This window comes from Triturus cristatus, chromosome 10, assembly GCF_964204655.1.
Source record: "Triturus cristatus chromosome 10, aTriCri1.1, whole genome shotgun sequence".
Lineage (NCBI taxonomy): Eukaryota > Metazoa > Chordata > Amphibia > Caudata > Salamandridae > Triturus > Triturus cristatus.
The window spans coordinates 226,924,806-226,942,802 of NC_140593.1; positions in this window are offsets into that span (position 1 = coordinate 226,924,806).

Here is a 17,997-nt window from a genome sequence, read left to right on the forward strand (position 1 = left end):
TATGGCCTGAGACCTGAAATTGGTGAGAGAATTCGTGAACACACAGTGGATTGGCAGAGTAAGAAAGTAGATGAGATTCTGAGACATGCAAAATACTTTAGTGATGAAATTGAAGCAAAACAAAGAAAGCTGAAAGAGAAAGCAATGTGGGCACAAGTGAAAGTTGCAGAAAGACAGGAAGCACAGTTGGTGGAACAGGCAAATAATCCAGGAAATAATGCAGGAAATAGACCGAGATTTGCAGGAAAAGGAAGGGGAAGTCTTGAGGAAGCCAAAAAGAAGTTCCCTTGTCACAACTGTGGCCAACTGGGACATTGGAGATCTGAATGTCCTAATCCACCATTAAATGAGGGTAAATCCTTAAATCAACAGGTGCAGAATGATGGGAATAACCAGCAGCAACAACAGCAGAAAGTTGTGAGACAGCAGAGTCAAGAGCCAAAACCGCCCTTGCCGCAGAATAGAGGGGTACAAAAGTACAATCAGGACTCAGGATTCTACAATGATGAGCAGGTAAACAAACCGAGACGTACTAACAAAGTGCAGCAGTACTTGTTAAAAAGTGAAGGGAGTGAGTCTGAGGGTGATTATTGACGGTGCCGAGGAGAGGAAGAAGAGTGCATACTTGGTGCAACTCTAGAAATAGACCAGGCAGGACCATTTGTGGATGGGAAAATAAATGAGGAGAGTGTTACTTTTTTGGTAGACACAGGTGCGACAAGATCAACTGTCAGGTCAACAGATGTTAGAAATCTTCCTCTCTCGGATGAAGCAATCCAAGTAGTTGGTGTAGCCAATACACAAATCAGAACACGTCTTACTGAACCAGTAAGAGTACAGATAGGGAAATTTTCAGACATGCATAGATTTATTGTCTGTGACACGAGTCCAGTGAACCTGTTAGGTAGGGACTTATTGTGTAAAATGAATTGCACAATCTTTTGTACACCAGATGGAATAGCTTTTGAGACACCAGATGATGATGTTTTCTACCGAATGACTCTAGAAAATAGAGAAAGTGAGTTAATTGGTGCATTTGCAGTGTTTAATCCGGAGGATTTGCCTCAAGTGTTGAGAGACACAGTGAAAAGAGCAGTTTGGGATTTTACAGGAGAGGATGTGGGATTGATGAATAATGTAGATCCAGTGAAAATTGCAGTGAAAGAGGGAATCACATATCCTAACATTCCTCAGTACAAAATGACACCAGAAATAATTGAAGGAATAACTCCTATAATTGAGAAAATGATTCAGCAAGGAGTCCTAAGAGAACTATTGAGTAGTCCGTGTAATTCACCGATAATGGGACTGAAAAAGCCCAATGGCAAGTTCAGGATTGTGCAAGACCTGAGAAAAGTTAATCAAATTGTGGTGGCATGTTGTCCCATTGTGCCAAATCCATCAGTGATTCTGTATCAAATTCCACATGATGCTGAGTGGTATACAGTGATTGATTTGTGTCATGCGTTCTTTTCAATTCCATTGCATCATGACAGCCAGCCGATTTTTGCATTTAGGTTTGGCCAGCGTATTTTAGCATGGTGTCGTATCCCACAGGGGTATACGGAGAGTCCTTCGATATTCAATCAGTTATTGAAAAAATCGTTGGAAAGTCTGATCATGCCTGAGAGCTCAGTGCTAGTACAATATATTGATGACCTACTTGTGGCATCAAAGACACGTGAAGCTTGTGAAGTGGATACCATAGCTTTACTGAATCATCTGGCAGATGGAGGGTTAAAGGTATCTCCAGCCAAATTGCAATTTTGCAAGAAAGAAGTGCATTATCTTGGACATAATATTGAAAAAGGTCTGAGAAAAGTGACTACTGACAGGATCAGAATAATCAGAGAAATGAAAGCTCCAAAAACCCAGAGAGAAGTGAGAATGTTCCTGGGTATGGTGGGTTATTGTCGTCAGTGGATAATTAATTTTTCCCTGATAGCAAAGCCATTGATTAAATTGACAAAAAGTGAAATGACAGATCCGTTAGATCTGGATGCAGAACAAATGGCAGCATTTGAAGAGCTCAAAACTAAAATGTGTGAGGCCCCAGCTTTGGGTATGCCTGACTATGAAAAAGAGTTTGAATTGTACTGCAGTGAGAGAAATGGATGTGCACTTTCAGTGTTAATCCAGAAACATGGACAATTGAGAAGGCCTATTGCATACTTCTCATCGACACTTGACACTGTAGCCGTGGGGTTACCAGGTTGTCTGAAAGCTGTGGCTGCGACATGCAGAAGCCTGGAACAGAGTGAGGGGATCATAATGGGGTATCCTGTAAGGGTATTCGTACCTCACAATGTGGCAATTCTTTTGACAAGAAGCAGAACTCAGCATATGTCACATAGTCGGTTGACTAAGTATGAAAAAGTGATTTTGGGAGCATCAAATGTGACTCTTGAGAGATGTGTGAATGTGAATCCAGCGACACTCTTGCCGGATATTGAAAATGTGGGTATAAAGATGGAAGATGATCATGATTGTTTGGATGTGCTCGAGTACTGTACGAAACCGAGACCAGACATAAGGGATATTCCCTTACCTGAGAATGAACATGTGTTGTTTGTGGATGGATCATGCCTGAGGAATGATAATGGTGTGTTATGTGCAGCATATGCAGTGTGCAAAGTTTCAGAGGTTATGGAAGCATCACCATTGAAAGGAGTGAAATCTGCGCAAGTTGCTGAATTAGTGGCATTGACAAAAGCTTGTGAGATCGGGAAAGACTTGAGAACAACCGTGTTGACAGATAGTCAGTATGGATTTGGAGTGGTGCATGACTTTGGCCAACTGTGGCTACAAAGAGGTTTCTTGACATCGGGTGGAACTCCGATAAAGAATGCTGAGTTGATTGGAAAATTGCTTGAGGCGATACAGCTGCCTAAGGAGTTAGCGGTTGTAAAATGTGCTGCACATGGTTCAGGGGATGATTTTATCACTGTTGGTAACAGGTATGCCAACGATGTGGCGCAGTATTGCGCCAAAACAAACCAGTCGATTAACAGGGATAGGATGGAAGAAATGTCTGTTCTTTCTGTGATGTTTACTAATGTCCTAGAAACGTGGGATGAAGTAAAGCAGTTACAAGATGAGGCAGGAGAGGAAGAGAAACAAGATTGGGTTAAAGCAGGATGTGCTCCAAGGGAAACAGACCATGTTTGGGTCTACAGAGATGGCAGACCAGTAATGCCAAACTCAATTTTGTCGTCAATGGCAAGGATGTATCATGGCCAGGGACATCTGGGGAGGGACGCGATGGTAAGGTCCTTTAAACAAACCTGGTACAATGCAAAGTTTAGGACAATTGCGGAGAGCATCTGTCAAAGGTGTTTGATTTGTCAGCAATTTAACACAGGGAAAAAGACAGTGGTAAGTCTAGGGACAATTGGCAGAGAAGGAGGTCCTTTTACAAGAATGCAGATTGATTTCATTGAAATGCCCCAAGTGAACAGACTGAGGTATGTTCTAGTGGTAGTCTGTTTGTTCTCAAGATGGGTGGAAGCTTACCCGACTAGAAGAAATGATGGATTAACAGTGGCAAAATTACTGTTGAGAGAGTTGATTCCTAGGTACGGGTTTCCAGTTACAGTTGAGTCTGATAGAGGTAGACACTTTCAAAATGAACTCATTGGTTTGATTTGTGAAGCATTGAAAATACAGCAGAAGCTACATTGTGCATACCGACCAGAGGCTTCTGGTGTGGTTGAGCAGATTAATGGCACAATCAAGAATAGGATTGGAAAGATGTGTTTAGCCACTGGCATGAAATGGCCAGATGTGTTACCTCTAGTCCTGATGACAATGAGATCTACTCCAGATAGAACTACTGGTTTGAGCCCGCATGAAATAATTATGGGACGTGCAATGCGCCATGCATTCGTGCCTGTAAATAAATTGGTGGCAATAACTGATGACATGATTTTGGATTACTGTAAAGGCCTGGCTGACGCAGTTCATTCTGTGTTTCACCAGATTGGAGAAGAAGCTACCACACTTGAGAAGAAGCAAGCCCATGATCTGAGTCCAGGTGACTGGGTGAGGATTAAGGTGCACAGAAGAAGAAATTGCTTGATTCCAAGGTGGGGAAGGCCGAGACAAGTCATTCTGACTACGACGACTGCAGTAAAGTGTGCTGGAGTGAAGCACTGGGTACATGCAAGTCATACTCTGAGAGTTCCAAGCCCGAGAGAGGGAACTGGTGAAGAGTATTATGAAGAGTCAGATTCCAGTGATGGTGAAGATCCTGAAGATACGGAATCAGTGAGAAAAGAAGCAGAGAGAGCTTCAAGAGATTCACTGCGAGTATCAGAGGGAAAATCAAATTCTGTTGCAGAGCCTGAAGTTTCGAGTAGCAGTGGAGAAAAAAGAAAAGAAAAGAGAAATCACACAGAGACTACTCCTGAATCAGAAGAGGAGGAGATTGAAGAACCACTTGAGATTATTCTTGAAGAAACAGGGTCAGAAGAAGATAGAGAGGGACAGATTGCGGAAGACCCCCGAGGAGGTGTAGGGAACATTGATGAGGAGTTAGGTGAAGGGACAAGTAGACAGCAAGAAGATTGTGTGTCGGAGACCCGAGGAGGGACAGAAATAGGGAAGTCTCAAACAGTGGTGAAAAAATCTGTGGAGAAAAGAAAAGCTACTGGGAAACGGAAACAAGAGGCACTTGAAACAGATGATGAAGATGAACAAACAGAAGGTCGAGTTCTGAGAAAGAGAACTTCGATTGGAGAGAAGAGTGTTAAAGAATTGAGGCCGAAAAAGGTTGTGAAAGGAGATCGTTGGCCTAACAACCGAGTGAAAAGGGTGAGATACAGAGTAATAAGAGCAAATTCATCAAAAGCTGAACAAGTGAATGAAGTATCAAGCCAAACTTCGAGAGCTGAAGAAAAAGAATCAAAGAAATCAAAAGAACCAGTAGAAATAAGAAGAGTTAAAAGACCCAACCAAAAGTACAGATCACCGGAATGGTCTTATGTGACACTGTCTGAAGAAGGAAAAGAAGAAACAGTGACTCGAGATAATCCGGAAGTGGTCTTGAGAAAAGTGGTTGAGGAAGATACTGGTGAAATTCTGAAAGTACTCTTGACTGACATTGGAGAAGAGTCAAGTACTGAGGATTCCGATGTTGGAGATCTGATACAATTTGATGTTGAAGAAATTGAAGTGAAGAATGACAAGTATCCAAACTGAGTGAAAGAAGGATTCACTTGGATCAAGTGAACGAGGAAATTGTTTGGATAAACTGAAAGCTGAAGAATTGTTGGAGAATTGAAGAAGTTCAAACAGTAGTGGAGTGGTAGAGGCAAAACTAAAATGGCTAACATAGAGGAAAATAGAAATAGATGTGCCGTTTTTAAAAAGTGGTGCAGAATGTGCTGCTGTTGTACTGGATTATTAATGCTTCTATGGGGTGTTTTAATTTTATTAGTAACTTTTAAGGTTGAATTTGGAATGGACACAGAAAACATGACTAATATAGAAAAGAATTCACAAAAAGTAGTTCCAATTAGAAGTAGTAGTTACATACACAAAGATAGGTCAATTAATAATTTTTCTAGTAATGTTTTTTCTAAACTGTTATATGAATATGTGAAGACGATGGAAGTAAGGGATTGCTATGTCTGCATGCAGTTACCTGCATCCGTTTCAGAGGGTGTTACTTATCACCATTTGCCAGCTACATATGGTATTTCTTGTAGTATTTTAAGTAGTGTTTTTTATTTGTTAGGGAAAATAGATTATAAGATGTCTAACAGAGATAGTATTTTTGGGCACTTGCCAATGAACAAAGAGCTGAATCCAGCTAAAGAAGCTAACACTTTTGGTGAGATTTTTATTGAAGAAAAAGGACTAACATTAGATTACATTTTTAAGAATAATTTAACTTGCAGTTTGAAAGGAGAGGAGAAAGCTTTCCTGGATATGGTTGAGGAAAGGAGAATGAACATGCATGAGAAAGGAGGAAAATATGAAGTGAGTGAGACAATTTGGGACATTGAGATGGGAAAGGAGTTGAGGAATGGGGCTAGTCCAACTTTGGCTCTAGATGCACCGCAGAAGGGTAAACTATGCATTACCAGAAGGGAATCCCAATATGATACATATTTTGTGGGAACTAGTGAGTGCCATGATACATACTTCATTGCGACAGGTTGGGGTTTCAGAGGTGGAGAAGATACGATTTTTCCAGGAGTGTACTATGTTTGTGGGAACAAGGCTTATTACAAGTTGCCTGACCATTGGTATGGCACATGTTATGTGGGCCTGGTTTTTCCTAAGATTTTTCATACAGATAAAGTAAAAGATGTAGAAGACATTAATTTATTAACACGTTTTAAGAGGGAAACTTGGTCTGAAATTGTGGGTGATATTTTTGGGGTTTTGATTCCAGCAGTGGGAATTTCTTTGAATGCTTATGGAATTCGGAAACTGTCCACAGTGGTTGATCGCTTATCGACAAATACCGCAGGAGGGTTTCTTTTGGTGAATACGGAATTAGGTGCCGTACGTGCCATGTCAATGCAAAATCGACTTGCCCTTGATATTCTTTTGGCCAAGGAGGGTGGAGTTTGTGGAATTTTGAAAGTTCAACATTGTTGCACTTACATTCCTGATGAAAGTAAAGACTTGAAGGTCTATATCAAAAATATTACTGATTTGCATGAAGAATTAGTACCACTTGAAACTGGGAGTTTATGGACTAAATTAGCTAATAAGATGATAGCTGTTAAGGATTTTATTGCAAAAATAGGTAGTACTATTATAGGTAGAGTATTGTTTCCTTTGTCTTGTATAATTGTTGCTTTACTGATACTAAGATTGGTGTGTGTGTGTTGTAAAAACAGGAGAGGGAAAGAGAAATTGAAAAATGAAAAGAAAAACAAGAATTCGGAAATTTCGAAAAGAGAACCAGAAGAGATTGAACTAGAAGAATTGAGGGAGAGTGTTTATTTAGAGACAAAGAGAGATGATGAAAGAGTGACTGGTGTTTAATGTTGTCTAAAGGGAAGAGACATTTCTGATTTCCTAAAATGGGACTAAAATTTCACTAATTTTTTTTTTGGGTTTATTTGGTGATAAAATCACCAAAGGGGGGATTGCTGGAGCAGAGTTTTCTTTTAGAAAATTCTGGGGCTTTTGAAGCTCTGGCATGTCTATGCGTTTTATTAATTTATTAATAATTAACAATTAATTATTTGTCTTGTGCAAGTGTGTTTTACTAATCAACCTGTTTGTCCTAACATAAGAGAAAGTTACATGAGGGTTAGCTTATTTGTGCTGTTCTTGTATTTACAATAACGTGCAAGTTTTCATGTTTAAACGTTGCTGTGTGCTATTTATTTGAGCACAAAATGCTGTCTGAATTAATGCTTTTTATGTCGCAAAGCTAGATAAATGCATGCACATAAGGGTATTAGTGGGGTTAACACTGTTTAATCATTATGCTGTAGTAACGTTGTTTTTATTTCTTTTAATTGAGATGGTCTATTGTGGCCTATGGAGGCCTAATCCATGATGGCTAATTTTGAGAACCTGGCCTCGAGTGAATATTTCTGTGATGTGGCAAGAGAGACCCCTGCTGGAAAAAGGTCGAAGACAACTGACCATGGTCCTTCTATGAAATTTTCCATGAGGACGGCAGCAGCTTTGGGTGTTCTCCAAGAAAAGTGAAGGTGTCCTTGGTAATCTCGAAAGGACAATGGAGCCTTAGAGGGAAACTCTGAACTGTGGCTCGATGGCCGGGGAGGAATCGGATTAAATGTGTTACATGTTTTATTTCCTTGGTTCCTGTTCCGTAGTTCACGTCTTGTGACTTTTCCTGAGCGGAGATTTACAGATGTAGCAATGTTACATTTCTTCCTTCTCGTTCTGCTCAGTGATACAGTTTATTCAGCCAACTTTATGTGTGTTTCTATTGTATTTTTCACTATAAAAACTGTTAGTTTAGGGAGGGCTCTCCCCACTCTTTTGGCCACCTTCACGCGTTGCTGAGGATTGATGCTGAGGACTCTGTCTTGACAGACTTTACCGAGAGACTGGTCCTGACCCGTTCTGACACTTAGTTAGAATAGGTAACTATGAGAAATGATTTATTCTGATTTACTTTGACTAATTTTAGATAAAGCAATATAACTTTAAACATGGTGTTGAATATTCTTTCTTGTCAATTATTGAGTACATTTTGATCATTGTTGTATAGTTTGTATAGAGTATGATTAAGGAGATAACCATCATAATTAGGTCCTATCGTCCTAGATATAGATGCAGGGTTTTCTTCCCACAGGTCTTATGCTGGTAGAGTATTTGAGCGTATGTTAGTGAAATGGGCCCTAGCGTATGATGAATGTATGTGCGTGTAACTGTGAAATTACTCTATCCGTGGTAGTGGGTTTATTTTAGGTACCCTGATCTCTATCAATGCTGATAAGTGTTGCAAAGTCATCCTGTGCCCTGGGTACCCCCCAACATTTTGCTGACTGGTAACTGACTCTGACTGACCCTGGACTCTGCCTAACCAGGGGCAGTGCTATTCTGAAAAGCACTTAGAATACAGTGAAAACACCTACATACACTAGGGTACACTATAGGTTGGGGTTCCTGTGTGATTGTCATGACCTCCCCCATAGAGCTCTAGTACATAATAGGGCAGGGGGATTGAAACTACCTCTAAGTCCCTAGTATATAATAGGGCATGGTAGTTTAGAGGCCAGCAGCCCTTGCCTGCACTTGCATGTGTGCACTGCTGAGCCTGAGGTCAGTTTAAAAGTACCCCTGTGATGCAGTCTACTTTTAAAAAGTAAATTGTGCCCAAGCTCGACTTTTGTGTTTGGGGCACTTAAAAATGGTTCACCTACAAAGTCTAGTCATAATAGGTACTCCCAGGGCCTCCCCTAGGTGTTCCAGGGGTGGGTGGCCAGGGATCTATAAGCTAGACCCTTATAAAATGAGTTGTATATGCCCTGGGAAAAGTGAAATTACACATTTCACTTCCGACATTGCTGCCCAAAAATGACTTTGCTGGTACGAGCATTGTGGAGGGAGGATCTTCAATATTTCTGCATATTCAGAACCCCTAAAGTCTCCCCTAGGTATAGTAGGGGTAGGGGTCATGTAGATATAGGCAGAGTACTTATAAAATATGTTTTTTTAAGCCCTAGTGCTGGAAAAATGGCCCAAGTCATTTTTCCAATTGCAAACCCCCTGCCACATAGGTTAACATAGGTGAAAGTTATTAACTGATATCTCCTGATGGGAGAAGGATAAAAGTACCATTCAAAAGCTTTCGAGAATGGTATTAATAAATCCAGCAATATGATATTGTTGAATTTCTCCTAAAATATACATACAAGAAGTTATAATACTTTCTTGTTAGTAAGTTCAAATCCAGCCTTCCAGTGGTCTATTCTGATTGGTCACTGTCAAGGTGATTAGCCAGGCTTCGTTGAAGAGGTGATAAAGAGCCCATGGGGTTGAACAGCTCTGCTGTGAGGGCAGGGTCCTGTTGCACAGGAATGCCAGAGCAGGGGGAGGAGTCGTAAACAATAGACTTCAAGGGAAAGGGAGGACCCCAGTGTCATTTACAACTCTTCCCTTGTGGACCCAAGCCAGATGCTAAAATTAAGGAAGGAATGAGCAGATGCCAGGGGGAGAGACTATGGAGATTAGCCATCCTAGGGGTGTGTTTAGCCAGCTCTTCTCTCCCTGCTGGAAAATCAGCCATTATGAATTTGGAAGAATTGGTGCACACTGGGACAAAATAGTGCCACACTCTGCAGGAAGTGGTCAGACCTCTGGGTGGAACCCTGCTGCCCATTAGACAAGAGTGACCTCCTGCTTGACGCAGAGAAGTTGGAATAAGTGTCTAAGAAGGGAAGAGCCCCTCAGATCTGCTGCTTGAAACCTAAGAATGCAAGATGGGCCATGCTGAGAAGTTTGATGTGCATTTCCAAAGGCCTGCACTCTGAAGATTGCACCTTCTGCACCATATGAAACTACAGACTATGGATTACCTTGCTGTAAAAGGACTAAAGCATGGACTCCCTGCAAGCTACAGGTTAAGAGAGCTCACCTGGAAATCACCACCAATGATCCTCAACCAGGAGCACTACCAGTGGATTTGTAAGGGTTTTGACCAAGTGGCTTGTGGGAACTGAAGTCCTCAACATTCAAGGACCATCTTGGAGATTCCAGACCCTTGGAGCGAGTTTGAGAAACTTTGCGACCCTTTGATGAACACCGCCTGCCTTCAACTGCGAGCCGGCCTGCCGTCCAGGTTAATCCCGCTGAAAAGTTCTGTAGGTCCTACTTCCAGAGTTTGGCCAGGAGTAGGTGAAATCCGAGGTCGGCGAACCCTCACCGAAGTTGGCCTGGTGAGGAGCATTAACGGACCCCGCGAAGAAAAGCTCCAGAAACGTTTCTAAGTCCGAAGGTAAAAACTGTGACCGGGACCTGCCACAAGTGGCAGCCGAGCAGGGCTCCATTGCGGTTGGCCTGAAACTTTGACCCGGTCTATCACGACCAGATGTCCCGATAGGGTGCTATAGGTTTCTATGTGCTAGAAATTGCTTAATCTTTGAAAATTCATATCTCCGGTTCCCTACATGGGATTTTTGTATTTTGGTGTCATTTTAAAGATTAAAACATGTCCTATTTTTATGAATTAGTGTTGGATTTTTATTATGAGTTGTGTCTTAATTATTTACTGAATTGGTGTTTTAAAATGCTTTACATACCTGTCTTTGAAGTTAAGCCTTCCTGCTAGCAGCCAAACTACCAAGGGTTGAGCATAGGAATAATTTATTACGACCTATTTTGAGCCCTATACTGTGTTAGTGGCCTTATTGCCAGTGGCAGATATACATTTGCCCCTACTAATAGTCCACTTTCCAACAATAAGGGACCACAGAAAAGGGAAGACCAAGAGAGTGAGCCCAGCCCAGCCTGTGCCAGCCGCTGACGGGCACAGAAGGGCCCACCCTTGGCCCGGGCTTCACCCAGGTGTGGCACACCCCAGCCAAAGGAGAGAGCCAAGGAAGAGCGTTTCAGCAGGGGCCTCGGACGGCCTTTCAAAGAGTCCTGCGCTGTGAGGGAGTGGAGCGGGTCTTGTGGCATCAGGAGGGCTGAAGTCACCTCCCGTGCTACTTGCGCCAACTGCTGCGGGACCGAGTACCACCCCAGCCAAAGGAGAGAGCCAAGGAGGTGCGTTGCAGCAGGGGCCTCGGATGACCCTTCAAAGAGTCCCGCGCTGCGGGAGAGTGGAGCCGGTCTTGTGGCGTCGGGTGGGCTGACATCACCTTCCACGCAATGTGCGCTACCTGCTAGGGGACCGAGTCCCACCCCAGTCAAAGGAGAGAGCCAAGGAGGAGCATTGCAGCAGGGGCCTCGGACAGCCCTTCAAAGAGTCCACCGCTATGGGAGAGTGGAGCCGGGCAGGTGGCGTCGGGAGGGCTGACGTCACCTCCTGCGCCGCGTGCGCTAGCTGCTGGGGGACCGAGTCCTACCCCAGCCAAAGGAGAGAAACAAGGAGGTGCGTGGCAGCAGGGTCCTCGGACGGCCCTTCAAAGAGTCTCGCGCTGCCAGAGAGTGGAGCCAGTCTTGTGGCGTCTGGAGGGCTGATGTCACCTCCTGCGCCACATGCGCTACCTGCTGGGGGACAGACTCCCACCACAGCCAAAGGAGAGAGTCAAGGAGGAGCATTACAGCAGTTGCCCCAGACAGCCCTCAAAGAGTCCCTCTTAAGACAGCTGGGTTGAGAGTAAGTGTAGGCCTCCAGTGTGCTGTGGAACACTGAGTGAGGCCGCTCCCTCCAATCAAGGCGCTGCTCACATGCGGCATGTGAGCAGCACTAGGATTGGGCAAGGAAGTTCCAGCATCTGGTTCCAGAAAAGAAGAGGTCCAGAGTGAGGACGACGCATTAGGTACGTTTTATTTATTTTTAATAATATTTTACATGCACGCTCCCCGCCCCCCCCATTGATGCCAGCTGCCTCTGAAGCAGCGCATGGCGAAGGCGCAAGTTATAGTTACTTTACGGCACAGGTTATAGTTACTAGAGATGCCTATAACTATCAGTTTAAAACTGCACCTTTGAACTGTCATTTTCATGCCACTTTAAACTTTGTTTTTGTCATTGAATCTTCCATGTTTTTTGACGTAAAGTAAGATGTTCCTCACCATGCATTATGTGGGTTTGGCCCTGCTCCCAAATCCGATGGGCGCCGACCCCCACTGTGCACAGCCAGGCCCTCACCCCATTCTCCACATGCGCCCTACCCTCGAAGCGCCCCGCGCCGTGAACGGAGTATGGTTGGACACATGGCTTGCCCTGTGCATATATATATTCATTCCCTGACCTCAGCGCTCATTTACTTCAGTGTGCTTTTCAGGAAAGCCTTTAAAAATCAACAGTCCTATTCAAACAAAGTGGCGTTGAAGAGTGCCTCCCCTTTGTCTTGAATACAAAATGTTAGCACTCTAGTTGTTCATTAGAACTAGATTGCTAGGGCATTAACTGACAAACGGATGTGGTGTTGGAAGTACATGGTTGACTCTTTATTCTCACAATGTTTTATTGAAATTGATGAGGAAGATATTTGAGAACTCTCAGAAATTGTGACTTGATTTTAGCTTTCTAGAACACTAACCATAATTTTTAGGACTCAAACAAACCTCTTATTTTCTCATTTACTACAGTATTCTTCGTAGGAAACACTTTCAGGTTTACAACTTTGATTCCATCAAAATGGCATTGCGGTGTGGGTAAAATATCTGCGAAAATGTATCCTTATTTTAGCTTTCTGGAGCCCTAACCATAAATAGCCAAACATTTTATAACAATTGAATATTAAAATATTATGTTAATTTCTAAAAGAAATGCATTAGCTTTACAGCTTTGATTCCATTAAGATGGTTTCAACTTAGCCACACTTTTTCAAAAATACTGAATGTTAACACTCTAATCGTTCATTATACCACAGTGGGAAACTACCATTGATTATTAGAGAGTTCATTAACAAACTGCCATCAGTGTTGGAAGTACATGTTTTATTCAGAATATCAGACTCTGTTCTCACACAGCCATGTGAGGAAGGCAGTCTGAACTTACAGAGAATATGCTCTTATTTTAGCTACTGGATCCTCGTCCATAAACTCCATGAGAAAATCGCTAGAGAAAAAGGTTTATTTCAAACCCGGTCCATCAAATCTCACCAGACAGTCAGTATGAAAATCACCTTAGAACACAACCCAATTCCTTAAATTGATATGCTACCACTAACAAGTGACTTATTTTGTGACAAAAATCTATTATAACCTTTTACATGTGTTCCTTTTTTGACCCTCAATATTTGGCATTGACTACTATGAAGTTCATTGAGGGCCATGTCTCAGGATCCTGTAATGGCCGCTACATGTTGTCCATGTTGTGTCCTGCCAATCGAGGGAGGGGGTTGGGGCCTATGACCCTGCCCCATATGCCTATTTGGGTCAGGGTGTGTTCAACTTTCTCCCTTATTTATGCTTGTAATACATTTTTGGAACCAGAGAACATTTCCCTAAGTCCTGTGATAGTGGTCGCAACATGTTTTCAGGTTGTGGCCAGGAAGGAGCAGAGGTGGATGAACTTTTTTTGAACAAACAAAATAAAAAACTCTGGGCCTGATTTAGATCTTGGCGAATCTGGTCCCGCAGTCACTTTTCCTGTGGTTAATCCATCCGCCTACTTGGCGGTCCACCCACTCAATTTAGATGCTGACGGGTTTACGAATGATAGTCCGACCGAGTCCCACTGTCTCCACCAGAATTTTCCTCCTGCATTGATGGCATCATAGGCAAAAACAGCTGTTGAAGGGAGTTCTGTCAATATTTCCCCTGGGCCAATAACGATGCGCCTTCCCTTCGTCATAACTTTGGTGGGTAAACTTCCACATTTAAGTTGGTGGTTTCGTAGGGTTGTAATGTAGAAACTTACCTTTTTTCTTTTTCCACTACCCTTTCCATCGGGAACGCAATTGTACAAATCAACCCAGTCGTCACTGGAATCAAAGGTAAGCTTCTGCTTTAATTGTTTTCTTTTGAAATGTCTGTTTACATTTGCTCTGGACTTGTGCGTTTTAAATTTTTCTTACAAGCTTTTTTGTTCTAATGTGTAATGCATATGTGTGTAATGTTGCTGTTTAAGAAATGTAAAGAAACACACCTGTATTTACTTTTATTTTCAAAATTTGTGAAAGCTTCCATCATAACAATGGACAATTCCCCACGCAGTATTACAAATATGCGCAGCTGAAGCATGCCTGGAAGGCGGGAGGGCTGCAGACGGCCTCACTCCCGGAATACGCACCACTGGAGGGGCGCCTGCTGCAGGAACACGTGATAGAGAGGGCGGTGTCCCTCACATATCGGACCCTCATGAACAACGTGCCCGACACTCTGGGGGCGCTTAGAGCAGCCTGGGAGGCAGAAGTGGGTGAGATGGACGATGTGGATTGGGATACAGTCCTCATGCATCCACGAGAAGTAGCGATCAAGTCCCGGCTGCGGCTGATACAATTTAATATCCTGCATAAGACCTATTTTGACAGACTAAGATTGTACAAAATGGGAAGGACAGGGGACACGTCTTGTCTGAGATGCGGAAGGGAAGGAGGTGACTTCTATCACATACTCTGGATGTGCCCACAGGTTCAGAAGTATTGGCGAGGGATCCTGGGGGAATTAGGTAAAGTGCTAGAGGTCCCACTGCAGGAAGATCCCAAATTGGTGTTACTGGGCATGACGAACGATGTAGACCTCACTCGCCCGCTGTTGACCTTCTTGGTTCTGGCCCTTGTGGTGGCAAAGAGGGACGTGGCGAAATACTGGGGAGCGCCCGCGCCACCCCGACTAGAGGAATGGAGGAGGGGTCTCGACCTATACATGGCGGCAGAAAGGGTTACATACCAGGCGCGGGGATGTCCCAAAAAATTTCGCAGGGTATGGTCCCGATGGAGGAAATATCATGGCCTGGAGGGGGGTCTTTAGAAGGGTGGCTGAGAGGGGGGTCCTGCACGGTTCACGGAAGATATGAGCAGCCCGGGAGCATGGGCGGAGGTGAATACGGGGGACAATGGTACAATCAGCAGAGCAATTATTGAACAGGCTCCTTGTATGGCGGGGGGGTGGCAGATAAGCAAAGTGGGTTTGTTGACCAGTGCTGACCTGTTTGTTTGGTTGTTCTTATTTTGTGATAAGAAAAAAAACAAAAATGCCAATAAAAATATTTTTAAAAAAATACAATGGACAATAACACAAAATTTGACATTAATCACAATTCATAATGTGTTCATACAGGTGTATTGAATTATTTTTCTTAAACTATCAAATTATGAAAATATGCATTACACATTTTGTTAATAGTTTACATTTAACACATTTCAGTTATTGCACTAGACAAGGTAAAACAAAAAAAATGTAAAATCAATGTCTAGTGCATTTTCTGTATCTTATTAAATTGTAGTTTTTTTAAGGTGTAATGCATGTGTGTTTATTTTTTCACCTATTAAGTTAAAAAAACACACCTGAATTAACACTTAAAAATTAAAAATGGCAATTTGTTTTGGTGTAAGTGTTCTTTTTAATGATGAATGCTTGCACCAAATGTTTTATGTCTATTACATTTTTTTTCTAATGTTTGGACTTTACATGAATGCCATTTAAAAAATCTTTTGTATTTTCTGGTATAAATGTAAGTAAGAGTATGTATTTCACATTTTCATCATTACATTTTTTAATAATTAATGAATTGTAAATGAATTATAATTTTGGGACAAACTTTGTAAAATTATAATTTTTTATTTATAATTGAGATAATTCTCTCATGAACTTTTTATTCAAGGAAAAAATGGGTTTTCCACAACAACACCTTGTGGCTTTGTTGCCCATAACTTGCCTCCTAAGCATAGTCCAAAAAAAAACTTAACCTCCTCAGGAAGGGCATCTATTGGGCACAGAGCAGGCTCTTCAAGGATTTTTCTTGGGAAGAGTGGGTTTAGATTTGGTAAGTGTTAAGGACAGATAAGAGGTGAATTCGGAAGGAGGAGTAAGAGTGGGAGGGGTAGTAGAGGATTGGCTTTTGGAGGGAGAGGAAGCTGGAGTGGGTGATGTGCTTGTGTCTGTATGTTTGGCAATTGCATGCGGGTCTGGTGTTTGTTGTTTATGTTTGGATGTGTGCTTTTGGCTGGTGTTTAATATTCTGGTAAGTGTGTGCAATTGCTTTTGGTTGGTGTTGTTTTGTGTGTAGGTGTGCTTTTCTGTGAGTGTGTTGGTTTTGATGAGTGTGTAGTTGTGGTGGTTGGTATGATTGTGGTACTTGTGGTTGTGGTGATGCTTGTGTGTGTGGTGGTGGTTGTGGTGCATGTACAAGTGAAATCTGAACCTAAATATAACGCCCTTGAAACCTTTGTTTTTTCAGTGAACATATATATCTATATATGTCTATCTATCGACCTATAGCGAGCAATATCTATATATACATATATATATATTGGATTCTGAACAAGAAGCATGTCAAATTACAACAATGGAAGCAGCAATCAGATCTGATTTAAACATTTTGGAAACAACTCAAACGTCTTTTAAACCTAAATCTGTATTCACTCCACTCATGCCCAAGGACGGAATTGATATTTTTTCAGAAAGGGTAATCAAAGATCTCAAAGATTTGGCCATAAAAAGTAGCAATCATTTCACCAGATCTAAACACAACCTTAGAATTGAATATTCGAATGTCATGCAAAAAATCAAAGATCGAACTGATATTGTGGTACGCTGGTCCGACAAAGGGGGAAATTTAGTCCTTTGGCCTCTAGAAATGTACAACAAGGAGGCGATGGCTCAGTTGCAAGATAGAGACTGCTATAATCGTGTCAGCGCTACAAATATCATAAGTGTTAAAGAAAAATTTCATAAATCTCTATATGATTGGAGAGGGGCTGGACTTATCTCGAAGCAAGAGCTCGAGTTTCTGAAAATTTGCTATCCAGTAACGCCACAACTATACCTACTCCCTAAGATACACAAAAACGCGTTATGTCCCCTTGGGAGACCAATCATATCTGCAATTGGGAGCTTGTTTGAGAACACCAGTAGATTTGTTTTTTCTACAAACTTTTGTCCAAAAACTTCCAGCTTATATCAGAGACACTGGTGATATTCTAGCAAAAATCTATAATTGTACTTGGCATGATGACTATGTTTTCATGACATTGGATGTCCACAGTTTGTATACCAGTATTAGACACAGAGACGGCCTGAATGCACTTAGTCACTACTTAGGCACTAGCCACATAGGCCTACACCAACACACACTCATGCTACTACAGATGGCAGAGTGGTGCCTGGAAAATAACATCTTCATTTTTGACAGGTTATTTTACAAACAGATGCAAGGAACTGCAATGGGTACTTGCTTCGCCCCCAGCTATGCTAATTTGCATATGGGCTGGTGGGAGGAGCAAGTACTCATGAAGACACACAACACCCATATGTCTGAAAATGTCATATTATATACTAGATATATAGATGACATTTTTATCTTGTGGCGAGGCACTGAACAGAGTGCAATAGATTTTGCATCAGAGATTAATAACAACTCTCTCAACCTAAGTTTCACATGTGCAACCAGTAAGGAGTCTATCGTTTTGTTAGATCTAGAATTATACATAGAGAACGATAGAGTACAATCTAGAACTTTCAGAAAACCTACATTTGGTACTGCTATCCTCCACGCCAGCAGTTTTCATCCAATCAATCTCATAGAAAGCATTCTATATGAGGAATGTTTGAGGATGAAACCTAATTGTAGCACCCAAGATAGTCTCAAAAATTCTACTGATGGTCTCTTCAAGAGACTAAAGAGCAGGGGATACAAGACTAAAACACTGATAATGGCGAAACAGAAATGTGATAAAATCAAAAGAGAGGATCTGATTTTCAAAGACAGAAAACAAC